Source organism: Melanerpes formicivorus, unplaced genomic scaffold, assembly GCF_026170545.1.
Source record: "Melanerpes formicivorus ecotype bairdi unplaced genomic scaffold, bMelFor1.0.p_v2 SCAF_253, whole genome shotgun sequence".
In the NCBI taxonomy this organism is placed as follows: Eukaryota; Metazoa; Chordata; class Aves; order Piciformes; family Picidae; genus Melanerpes; species Melanerpes formicivorus.
In genome coordinates, this window is record NW_027142605.1 from 1 (window position 1) to 12,074 (window position 12,074).

Here is a 12,074-nt window from a genome sequence, read left to right on the forward strand (position 1 = left end):
GGCAGCCAATAGCCTCCCACTCCCTGCCCCCTTTCCCTCTGCCCCCCTGGACAGAAGGGGATAAGAGAAAGAGCAGAGAGTGGTTTTGTTAGGATACTCAGCCACACCAAACAATGCAGCTAAGGTCAGCAAAGAGGCAGCAGAGGCAGGTTAGTGCCTCCCAGAAGCAAGGAATCCAGAAGAGAGGAGATCACAGGCTCACAGCTCACAAGATGGGAGGGGTTGGAAGGGACCTAAAGAGATGATAAAGTCCAACCTCCCTGCCAGAGCAGAGAATCCAGCACAGGTCCCACAGGAACACATCCAGACAGGGCTGGGAAGGCTCCAGAGCAGGAGACTCCACAACCTCTCTGGGCAGCCTGCTCCAGGCCTCTGGGAGCCTCACAGTGCAGAAGTTCCTCCTCATGCTGAGCTGCAACCTCCTGGGCTGCAGTTTCCATCCATTGCCCTTTGGCCTATCCCAGGGCACAGTGAGCAGAGCCTGGCCCTGTCCCCTCCCTCCTGACCCCAGCCCTCAGATCATAATGAAGAACTTCTTCCTAATGACTCTTCCACCCTCAACAGTTCCATGGTTCTGTGGCTTCTGTGCTCTCTTTGAGAGGTGCCCTTCCTTCCACTGGTGGGGAAAAGCCTTAATGACTTCCCTGCCCATGGTGGGGAGGTTGGAGCAGATGATGTCCAGTTCTGGAGCCCCTAGCACAGGAAGGGTCTGGAGGGGGCTGGAAGGTGTCCAGAGCAGGGCCAGGAGGAGGAGCAGAGGGCTGGAGCTGCTCTGCTGTGAGCACAGCCTGAGGGAGTTGGGGTTGTGCAGGCTGGAGAGGAGAAGGCTCCCAGGAGACCTCCTTGTGGCCTTCCAGGATCTGCAGGGGGCTGCAAGAAAGCTGGGAGGGACTTTTGAGGGTGTCAGGGAGGGATAGGACTGGGGGGGATGGAGCAGAACTAGAAGTGGGGAGATTGAGATTGGCTGTGAGGAAGAAGTTGTTCCCCAGGAGGGTGGTGAGAGCCTGGCACAGGTTGCCCAGGGAGGTGGTGGAAGCCTCCTGCCTGGAGGTGTTTGCAGCCAGGCTGGAGGTGGCTGTGAGCAACCTGCTGTGGTGTGAGGTGTCCCTGGGCATGGCAGGGGGTTGGGGCTGGCTGAGCCTTGAGCTCCCTTCCAACCCTGCAATTCTATGGTTCTATGTCCAAGGTCCCTTCCAACCTCAGCTCATCTCTGTCTCTCAGGCTGGAGGCTGCACCTCCAGACAACAGTAATGAGCTGCAATGGATGACTGCATCTCCCCTCAGAGTGCTGAGCCTCTGGGTTAAAACCACCAGCTCCCAGTGGCACAAAGTCAGGCTGAAAAGAGGCTGGGCAAGGCTTGGCTGGGAAGCCAGGAGAGCTGAGCAGGAGTTAAAACACTGGGAGGGAGCAGAGGGACGCAGGTTTCACCTCCTAATTAATTGCCTATGTGGCCCTGGGAGGCAAAGCTGCGAAGAGGAGAGCTGGGATCGTTCAGGAAGCAATTAGGGATTGTCCTGAGGGAGGAGTGATCTGGCAATTGATGGAGGCTGATGGCACAAGTGGCCATTCCGAATTCCCACCATCCATCTACTTATTCACTGAGTGAGTAAACAGCCTGGCTATGGGGGGCAGGGGGTGGGGGAGCTGCTGCCAGCCACTTCAACGTGCCAATAACGCTGCTTTATGGTGGGGGAGGGGGGGCTGCTTGCAGCAGCAAGTGCAGCCTGGAGGGAGCTGGGTGGTGCAAGCTGCTCATGGGCAGTGCCATGTGGGCCAGCGAGTGGCAGGACCTGGCAGAGCTCAGTTGTGAGCGTGGGCGAGACAAGGTGGCTGGAGCTGGGCATGTGCCACCTGCTGCCTGCCCCTGCCACCCCCTGCCAACCCCCCTGTCCACCCCCTGCCTGTCCCCTGCCTCCTCCCTGCCTGCCCCCTGCCACCCCTTGCCTGCCCCCTGCTCCAAGTGCCACATCCAATCCCCTCTGGAACACCTCCAGGGATGGGGACTCCACCACCTCCCTGGCCAGCACATCCCCAGGGCCAATCTCTCTTGCTGGGAAAGAACTTTTTTCCTAGCCTCCAGCCTAAACCTCCCCTGGCACAGCTTGAGACTGTGTCCTCTTGTTCTGCTGCTGCTTGCCTGGCAGAAGAGCCCAACCCCCACCTGGCTCCAACCTCCCTGCAGGGAGTTGCAGAGAGCAAGAAGGTCTCCCCTGAGCCTCCTCTTCTGCAGGCTAAGCAACCCCAGCCTCCCTCAGCCTCTCCTCCCAGGGCTGTGCTCCAGACCCCTCCCCAGCTTTCTTGCCCTTCTCTGGACACCTTCCAGCAGCTCAACCTCTTTCCTAAGCTGAGGAGCCCAGAACTGGACACAGGACCTCCAGGTTGTGGCCTCAGCAGTGCTGAGCACAGGGCACAAGGACTTCCCTGCTCCTGCTGGCCACACTCTTCCTGCTGCAGGCCAGGATGCCCTTGGCCTTCTTGGCCCCCTGGGCACACTGCTGGCTCTTGTTCAGCCTACCATCAACCAGTCCCCCCAGGTCCCCTCTCTGCCTGGCTGCTCTCAGCCTCTCTGACCCCAGCCTGTAGCACCTCTATGATTCCACACTTGGATCATCTCTGCCTTGCTGAGCCAGCAGCCTCTCTGCTCTCTTTGACTCTGATTGCCAGAGAGGAGAACCTGGGGAGAGCCTCCTGCCTCAGGAAGCAGCTAGAGCACATCACAGCCCCTCCACCAGGGGAGACATCCCAGGCACAGTCAGCATTGTGGAGTGCTGGGGGGGTGGCAGGAGCCTGCCAGCCTGCACCCTGGGCAGCTTGCTCGTGATCCTAGAGGCTAATACCTCCAGACAGAGGGAGGAGAAGGCCTCTGGAAGCACAAATTGATCAAAGTGCCATGCCAAGAGGAAGCCTGAGCCTGGCAGTGATGAGGGAGAGGCTCTTTGATCTTATCAGAGCAGGAGAGAAGGCAACAGAGGAGGATATTAAAGAGATTAGAGAGGAGCTGAACTTGCCTGGATGGCTGCAATCAGGATCAAAATGAATTAAGGTTTATTACAAGGCAAGCCATCCCAGAACCAAGTTTCAGCAACTTGAATTAGCCAGGAGGAAAACTTCAGCTTCCTGTGGACCTGGCTGGAGGAGCTACAGAGGCAGTTTGTGTCTCCTGGCTGGGAAAGCAGCCCTGACACAGGGCTGAGCCTGCAGTGTCCAGAGAGCTGCTGCTTAGAAGGAGCCAGAGGAAACTTCTGGGGTCCCCAGCCTCAGAGGGACACAGAGATGATCCAGGGGCAGGAAGACACAGAGATCTTGCACTGAGTCCAGAGGAGGCCACAAAGGTGATCCAGGGGCTGGGGCTTTTCTATTCTATTCTATTCTATTCTATTCTATTCTATTCTATTCTATTCTATTCTATTCTATTCTATTCTATTCTATTCTATTCTATTCTATTCTATTCTATTCTGTCCTGTCCTGTCCTGTCCTGTCCTGTTCCTTTCTGTCCCATCCCATCCCATCCCATCCCATCCCATCCCATCCCATCCCATCCCATCCCATCCCATCCCACTCCATTCCATCCCATCCCATCCCACTCCATCCCATCCCATCCCATCCCATCCCATCCCATCCCATCCCATCCCATCCCATCCCATCCCTTCTCTATCCCATCCCATCCATCCCATCCCTTCTCTATCCCATCCCATCCCATCCAATCCGTTCTCTATCCCATCCCATCCCACTCCATCCCATCCCACTCCATCCCATCCCACTCCATTCCATCCCATTCCATCCCATCCCATTCTATCCCATCCCATCCCATCCCTTCTCTATCCCATCCCATCCCATCCCTTCTCTATCCCATTCCATCCCATCCCATCCCTTCTCTATCCCATCCCATCCCATCCCTTCTCTATCCCATTCCATCCCATCCCATCCCTTCTCTATCCCATCCCATCCCATCCCTTCTCTATCCCATTCACTCCATCCCATCCCACCCCATCCCATCCCATCCCATTCCATCCCATTCCATCCCATCCCATCCCATCCCATCCCTTCTCTATCCCATTCCATCCCATCCCATCCCTTCTCTATCCCATCCCATCCCATCCCATCCCATCCCATCCCATCCCATCCCATCCCATCCCATCCCATCCCTTCTCTATCCCGTCCCATCCCATTCCATCCCTAATTACTATGGAGCAGAGCCCAAACCCCCCCTGGCTCCAGCCTCCTCTCAGGGAGCTGTAGAGAGCAGTGAGGCCTCCCCTCACCCCCTTCTTCTTCCAGGCTGCACACCCCCAGCTCCCTCAGCTGCTGTGTTTGGAGTGAGCTGTGAGGTGAGAGCAGCGCTGGAACTCCAGAGCTGGCACTTGGGCAAGCTGCTCCAGCTCAGAGGCGTTGTCCCTTGGCTCTGTTGAGCTCTCCCTCTCACCCAGCCCCCAGAGGGGCAGCTGTGACAGCCACACGTGCTCCAGATTCGTCAGCTCCCAAGGGGAGGGCTGGGAGCCGGAGCAGCTTTGTCCTGGGCCCTTCCCCAAACCCACCAGGGTGACCTCCCCTGCTTCCTCCTCGGTGACATCAGCCACACAGCACATCTCCAGCGTGTGCTGCCTCCCAGCAGGGCCTGGAGTGCAAGCCCAGAGCTGCACAGCTCTCCAGGAAGGGTGAGAGCTGCAGAGGAGCTGGCTGGAGGTGCAGGGGTGGTGCCAGGGGATGCACAGGAGAGGAGAACAGAAGCAGCTCTGTGCAGGAGGTAGTGGCAGGGAGATGGCAAAGCTGCAGCTGGAAGCTGAGACCTGCCAGCATCTCACTGCACAGCCAGGCCAGCAAAGGGGCTGCAGAGGCTGGCTGGCTGGCCAGGGGAGCAGCTCAGGGGGGCTGCATGTCTGGAGAAGCATCTCAGCATGCTGCCCAAGGCCAGGGGAAGAGGGTAGCCAGCAGGAGCAGGGAAATCATTCTGCCCCAGGCAGTGCTACAGGCTGGGGACAGAGTGGCCTGAGAGCAGCCAGGAAGGGGATCTGGGGGTGCTGGTTGATGGTAGGCTGAACAAGAGCCAGCAGTGTGCCCAGGGGGCCAAGAAGGCCAAGGGCATCCTGGCCTGCAGCAGGAAGAGTGTGGCCAAGCAGGAGCAGGGAAGTCCTTGAGCCCTGTGCTCAGCACTGCTGAGGCCACAGCATGAGTCCTGTGTCCAGTTCTGGGCTCCTGAGGTTAGGAAAGAGGTTGAGCTGCTGGAAGGTGTCCAGAGGAGGGCAAGAAAGCTGGGGAGGGGTCTGGAGCACAGCCCTGGGAGGAGAGGCTGAGGGAGCTGGGGTTGCTTAGCCTGGAGAAGAGGAGCTGCCCCTCAGCAGCAAACCTCCCCCCAGAATCACAGGGTGGCCTTAAACAAGCAGGAGAAGGATCAGGATCCTGCTTTGGCAGTTCCATCTCACCATGAGGAGAAACTTCTCTGGTGTCAGGCTGCTGGAGGCCTGGAGCAGGGCTGCCCAGAGAGGCTGTGGGGCTGAGAGCCTGGAGCAGTGCAGCCCCCAGAGGGGAGCTGAGCAATGCTCAGCAAGAGCTAAAGGAGCTGTGGGGTGCAAAGGCTGGGGGCCAGACTCTGCTCAGTGGTGCCCAGGGACAAGGGGCAGTGGGCACAAAGTGGCACCCAGGAGGTTCCACCTCAACAGGAGGAGAAACTTCTCTGGTGTGAGGCTGCTGGAGGCCTGGAGCAGGCTGCCCCAGAGAGGTTGTGGAGTCTCCTTGTCTGGAGAGCTTCCAACCCCCCTGGATGTGTTGCTGTGTGCCCTGCCCTGGGTGCCTCTGCTCTGGCAGGGGGCTTGGACTGGCTGAGCTCTGGAGCTCCCTTCCATCCCCTACCCTTCTGTGATTCTGTGAGCTGTCTGTGAATGATGAACACAGAGCCCCAAACTGGGAGGTGTTTTTCTCTGCCTGTTCCTCCCACCTGCTGAGAGGGAAAGGTGACACTGGCTTCACAGCTTCCAGCGCTCAGGAGGGAGCTTGGAACCCTGCAAAGCAAGCTGTGATCCTCATGCAGATCTGCTGCTGCCATCCCCGTGGTGAGGAGCTGCTGGTGAGGAGCTCAGGCTGTGCTCACCAGGCTGGGCAGCAGGGCCCTGCCTTTGAAAAGCCCTCTGAGGTCATCCAGCCCAGCCAGCAGCCCAGCCCCACCATGGCCACTGAACCACAGCCCCCAGGGCCATGGCCACAGCTTTTGTGAGCACCTCTAGGCATGGGGACCCCCACCACCTCCCTGGGCAGCCTGTGCCAGTCCTTGACCCACTCTTGCAGCAATGAAATTTGTTCCTCATCTCCAACCTAAGCCTCCCCTGGCACAATCTCAGGCCCAGTTCCTCTCCTGTCCCCTGAGACTAGGGAGCAGAGCCCAGCCCCCAGCTCACTGCAACCTCCTCTCAGGGAGCTGTAGAGGGCAGTGAGGTCTCCCTCAGCCTCCTCTTCTCCAGACCTAAGTATCCCATTTCCTTCAGCTGCTCCTCATAAGACTCAGTCCAATACCCTTCCCAATCCCTAAGCCCTGGGGTGCTGTGTCACCATCTGAAGGATGATCTCCTTATGGAGACTTCATGGCAGCTCCAAGCCCTGTTTGACAGCCAGGAGCAGGGCTGGAGGTCAATGTGCATTACTTGGCCCCCTCCACAGGGTCCCAGGCCAGCTCAGGCCAGCATCCCCCTCTGATGTCCTCTTGCCTGCTGCCATTGAGATGCATGGATTCATAGGATGGGTTGGGTTGGAAGGGAGCTCAAGGCTCAGCCAGCCCCAAGCCCCTGCCATGCCCAGGGACACCTCACACCACAGCAGGTTGCTCACAGCCACCTCCAGCCTGGCTGCAAACACCTCCAGGCAGGAGGCTTCCACCACCTCCCTGGGCAGCCTGTGCCAGGCTCTCACCACCCTCCTGGGGAAGGACTTCTTCCTCACAGCCAATCTCAATCTCCCCACTTCTAGTTCTGCTCCATCCCCCCCAGTCCTATCCCTCCCTGACACCCTCCAAAGTCCCTCCCCAGCTTTCTTGGAGCCCCCTTCAGATACCATCCATGGTCCCCAGGCAGGCTCTGCCATTTGAATGCCCTTAGCTTCCCCCTGCCATGACCTCTTTCCCCTCCCCAGTTCTGCCTTTGTCTGCTGGATTGAAGAGCCCTTTGTTAGCCATCCCAGCACAGAGGGATTTATGGGCCTGCTGGAGCCACCTCTTCACCTTCCCCTTTGTTCAGCTAAATGACTTGGACTTTTGTCTGGCTGGCAGGCAGCTTGCCAAGCCTCCCATCTGCCCTTTGCAGCTCTTGGTGGAACTCTTTGTGATGCACCAGCAGCCCTCCCAGGAGCTGCTGCCTGGAGGAGGCCTGGTGTGGGTGGGAGGGAGGGTGGCAGCAATTCATGGAGTCATAGAAGCAACCAGGTTGGAAAAGGCCTCAGAGATCATCAAGTCCAAGCTGTCACCCAACACCTCCTGACTAATTAAACCCTGGCTCCAAGTGCCACATCCAATCCCTCCCTGAACTCCTCCAGGGATGGGGACTCCACCACCTCCCTGGGCAGGACAGCCTGGATCTCAGGCTCCTCACTTTGGACTGAGCACCAGCAAGGGAGGGCCATGCTTGGTCTCCTCCAGCCTCCCCTCCTTCAACCACTCATCCTCTCTGCTCCCCCAGCCAGGCCCTTCAGGCAGGAGGGGGCAGGCACTCAATGGGAGGAGGGCTCTTGACTCAGCACCTGCAATGGCTCCAAGCAGTGCTGCCCTCTCCTGGGCTCAACAGGCACAGCAGGAGCCTCTGAGCACTGCCCATGGAGGGGCTGCTGCTGCTGCAGCCAGGCACTAGAGGTGTCCCCCAGGGATCAGTGCTGGGCCCCCAGCCTCTTTAGTATCTTCACTGAGGATCTGGAGGAGGGGATTGAGTCAGTCATCAGCAGTGAGTTTGCAGCTGACACCAAGCTGGGGGCAGGAGTTGATCTGTTAGAGGGTGAAAGGGCTCTGCAGAGGGACCTTGCCAGGCTGGGCAGATGGGCAGAGGCCAACAGGATGGCATTCAACGAGTCCAAGTGCCAGGGGCTGCACTTTGGCCACAACAACCCCAGGCAGTGCTACAGGCTGGGGGCAGAGTGGCTGAGAGCAGAGAGCAGCCAGGCAGAGAGGGACCTGGGAGTAGTGGTTGATACTAGGCTGAACAGGAGCCAGCAGTGTGCCCAGGGGGCCAAGAAGGCCAAGGGCATCCTGGCCTGCAGCAGGAAGAGTGTGGCCAGCAGGAGCAGGGAAGTCCTTGTGCCCTGTGCTCAGCACTGCTGAGGCCACACCTGGAGTCCTGTGTCCAGTTCTGGGCTCCTCAGGTTAGGAAAGAGGTTGAGCTGCTGGAAGGTGTCCAGAGAAGGGCAAGAAAGCTGGGGAGGGGTCTGGAGCACAGCCCTGGGAGGAGAGGCTGAGGGAGCTGGGGTTGCTTAGCCTGCAGAAGAGGAGGCTCAGGGGAGACCTTCTTGCTCTCTGCAGCTCCCTGCAGGGAGGTTGGAGCCAGGTGGGGGTTGGTCTCTTCTGCCAGGCAAGCAGCAGCAGAACAAGAGGACACAGTCTCAAGCTGTGCCAGGGGAGGTTTAGGCTGGAGGTGAGGAGAAAGTTCTTCCCAGAGAGAGTTTTTGGCCACTGGGATGTGCTGCCCAGGGAGGTGGAACAGAGAGACAGAGAGCAGCCTGCAGGAGGAGCCCAGGCAGTGCTGGTCTGTGACACTGCTTCCAGCAGCCATCACGAGCATGGCTACGAGCCTGGAGATGTTGCAATGTGTCACCTTCAGCCAGGCCTGGCATCAGTTCCCTCCACTGGGCCAGAAGGGACTACAGGGACCGTGCAGGCACAGAGGTTTGGCACTGGGAGCTTGGCAGCTCCTCAGCTTTGCGGCCAGGCTGTCAAATGAGCACTTGTTAGCAGCTGCTGGCTGCTGGACATCCCAGGGATGATGAACAGTGGCCAGCAGCCAGGTCTCAGGAGATAATGAAACAAAAAATGAGCTCTTCAGCAAGTCCTCTGGAGGCTGTGCTCCTCAGGAGCCACCAGAGATGTCCTCCTCCTGCTAACCACCCCCCTCCCCACTCAAGAGGCTCTTCCCTACGAGCAAATTTGCTGATGATACCAAGGGGGCAGGAGTTGATCTGCTGGAGAGCAGAGAGGCTCTGCAGAGAGACCTGGACAGGCTGGGCAGATGGGCAGAGGCCAAGGGCAGGAGATTGAACACATCCAAGTGCCAGGGGCTGCACATTGGCCACAACAACCCCAGGCAGTGCTACAGGCTGGGGACAGAGAGGCTGAGAGCAGCCAGGCAGAGAGGGACCTGGGGGTGCTGGTCGATGGCAGGCTGAACATGAGCCAGCAGTGTGCCCAGGCGGCCAGGAGGGCCAATGGCTTCCTGGCCTGCATCAAGAACAGTGTGGCCAGCAGGAGCAGGGAAGTCATTCTGCCCCTGGACACTGCACTGGTTAGGCCACACCTCGAGTCCTGTGTCCAGTTCTGGGCTCCTCAGGTTAGGAAAGAGGTTGAGCTGCTGGAAGGTGTCCAGAGAAGGGCAAGAAAGCTGGGGAGGGGTCTGGAGCACAGCCCTGGGAGGAGAGGCTGAGGGAGCTGGGGTTGCTTAGCCTGGAGAAGAGGAGGCTCAGGGGAGACCTTCTTGCTCTCTGCAACTCCCTGCAGGGAGGTTGTAGCCAGGTGGGGGTTGGTCTCTTCTGCCAGGCAGCCAGTACCAGAACAAGAGGACACAGTCTCAGGCTGCACCAGGGGAGGTTCAGGTTGGATGTTAGGAAGCAGTTCTATCCAGAAAGAGTGATTGCCCATTGGAATGTGCTGCCCAGGGAGTGGAGACACCAGGGATGGTGGAGTCACCATCACTGGAGGTGTTCAGGAGGAGACTTGATGGGGTGCTTGGTGCCATGGGTTAGTTGTTTAGGTGGGTTGGATTGGTTGATGGGTTAGACACGATGATCTTGAAGGTCTCTTCCAGCCTGGTTTGGTTTATTCTAAATAAAGTTTTTATTCAAAACTCTTCACAGCACCTCTGGACATCCCCATGGAGTCTCACCTCCCCAAGGGACCTGGAAGCAGCCTTGCAGGGTCTGGAGCTCCAGAAAACCTTCCTCCACTCTTACTTGGGTAAAAAAGCATCACTGTGACCCAGTGCTCATGGAGCTCCTAGTGGGTACCAAAGGAGACTCCCAAGAGAACATCACGAGCACAACATCAGAGCTGGCCCCAGCAGCATGGAGCAGGCAGGGATGCAGCTGAGCACAGCCCTGGCAGCATGCCCACCCATCAGGGGATGAGTGAGGACATTGGTGGGAGGGGGAGAAGTGGGAACAACCCTGGAAAGCCTCCAGAATGGGCTTGTCCTGGTGTCTGCTGCTCACCCTGTGCAGGATGATTCTGTGCTGCTGCCTGCTCCTCACCCTGTGCAGGATGAGTTTGTCCTGGTGTCTGCTCCTCCCCCTGTGCAGGATGAGCTTGTCCTGGTATCTGCTGCTCACCCTGTGCAGGATGAGCTTGTCCTGGTGTCTGCTCCTCCCCCTGTGCAGGATGAGCTTGTCCTGGTGTCTGCTCCTCCCCCTGTGCAGGATGAGTTTGTCCTGGTGTCTGCTGCTCACCCTGTGCAGGATGAGCTTGTCCTGGTGTCTGCTCCTCACCCTGTGCAGGATGAGCTTGTCCTGGTGTCTGCTGCTCACCCTGTGCAGGATGAACTTGCTCTGGTGTCTGCTGCTCACCCTGTGCAGGATGAGCTTGTTCTGGTGTCTGCTCCTCACCCTGTGCAGGATGAGCTTGTTCTGGTGTCTGCTCCTCACCCTGTGCAGGATGAGCTTGTTCTGGTGTCTGCTCCTCACCCTGTGCAGGATGAGCTTGTCCTGGTGTCTGCTCCTCACCCTGTGCAGGATGAGCTTGTCCTGGTGTCTGCTCCTCACCCTGTGCAGAATGAGCTTGTCCTGGTGTCTGCTCCTCACCCTGTGCAGGATGAGCTTGTCCTGGTGTCTGCTCCTCACCGTGTGCAGGATGAGCTTGTTCTGGTGTCTGCTGCTCACCCTGTGCAGGATGAGCTTGTTCTGGTGTCTGCTCCTCACCCTGTGCAGGATGAGTTTGTTCTGGTGCCTGCTCCTCACCCTGTGCAGGATGAGTTTGTCCTGGTGTCTGCTGCTCACCCTGTGCAGGATGAGTTTGTCCTGGTGTCTGCTGCTCACCCTGTGCAGGATGAGCTTGTCCTGGTGTCTGCTCCTCACCCTGTGCAGGATGAGCTTGTCCTGGTGTCTGCTCCTCACCCTGTGCAGGATGAGCTTGTCCTGGTATCTGCTGCTCACCCTGTGCAGGATGATTCTGTGCTGCTGCCTGCTCCTCACCCTGTGCAGGATGAGCTTGTTCAGGGTTCTGCTCCTCCCCCTGTGCAGGATGAGCTTGTCCTGGTATCTGCTCCTCACCCTGTGCAGGATGATTCTGTGCTGCTGCCTGCTCCTCACCCTGTGCAGGATGAGCTTTTTCTGGTGTCTGCTCCTCCCCCTGTGCAGGATGAGCTTGTCCTGGTGTCTGCTCCTCACCCTGTGCAGGATGAGTTTGTCCTGGTGTCTGCTCCTCCCCCTGTGCAGGATGAGCTTGTTCAGGGTTCTGCTCCTCCCCCTGTGCAGGATGAGCTTGTTCAGGGTTCCGCTCCTCCCCCTGTGCAGGATGAACTTGTTCAGGGTTCTGCTGCTCACCCTGTGCAGGATGAGCTTGTTCAGGATTCTGCTCCTCACCCTGTGCAGGATGAGCTTGTTCAGGGTTCCGCTCCTCCCCCTGTGCAGGATGAGCTTGTTCAGGGTTCTGCTGCTCCCCCTGTGCAGGATGAGCTTGTTCAGGGTTCCGCTCCTCCCCCTGTGCAGGATGAGCTTGTTCAGGGTTCTGCTGCTCCCCCTGTGCAGGATGAGCTTGTTCAGGGTTCGGCTGCTCACCCTGCGCAGGATGAACTTGTTCAGGGTTCTGCTGCTCACCCTGTGCAGGATGAGCTTGTTAAAGGTTCTGCTCCTCCCCCTGTGCAGGATGAGCTTGTTCAGAGTTCTGCTCCTCCCCCTGCCTTGA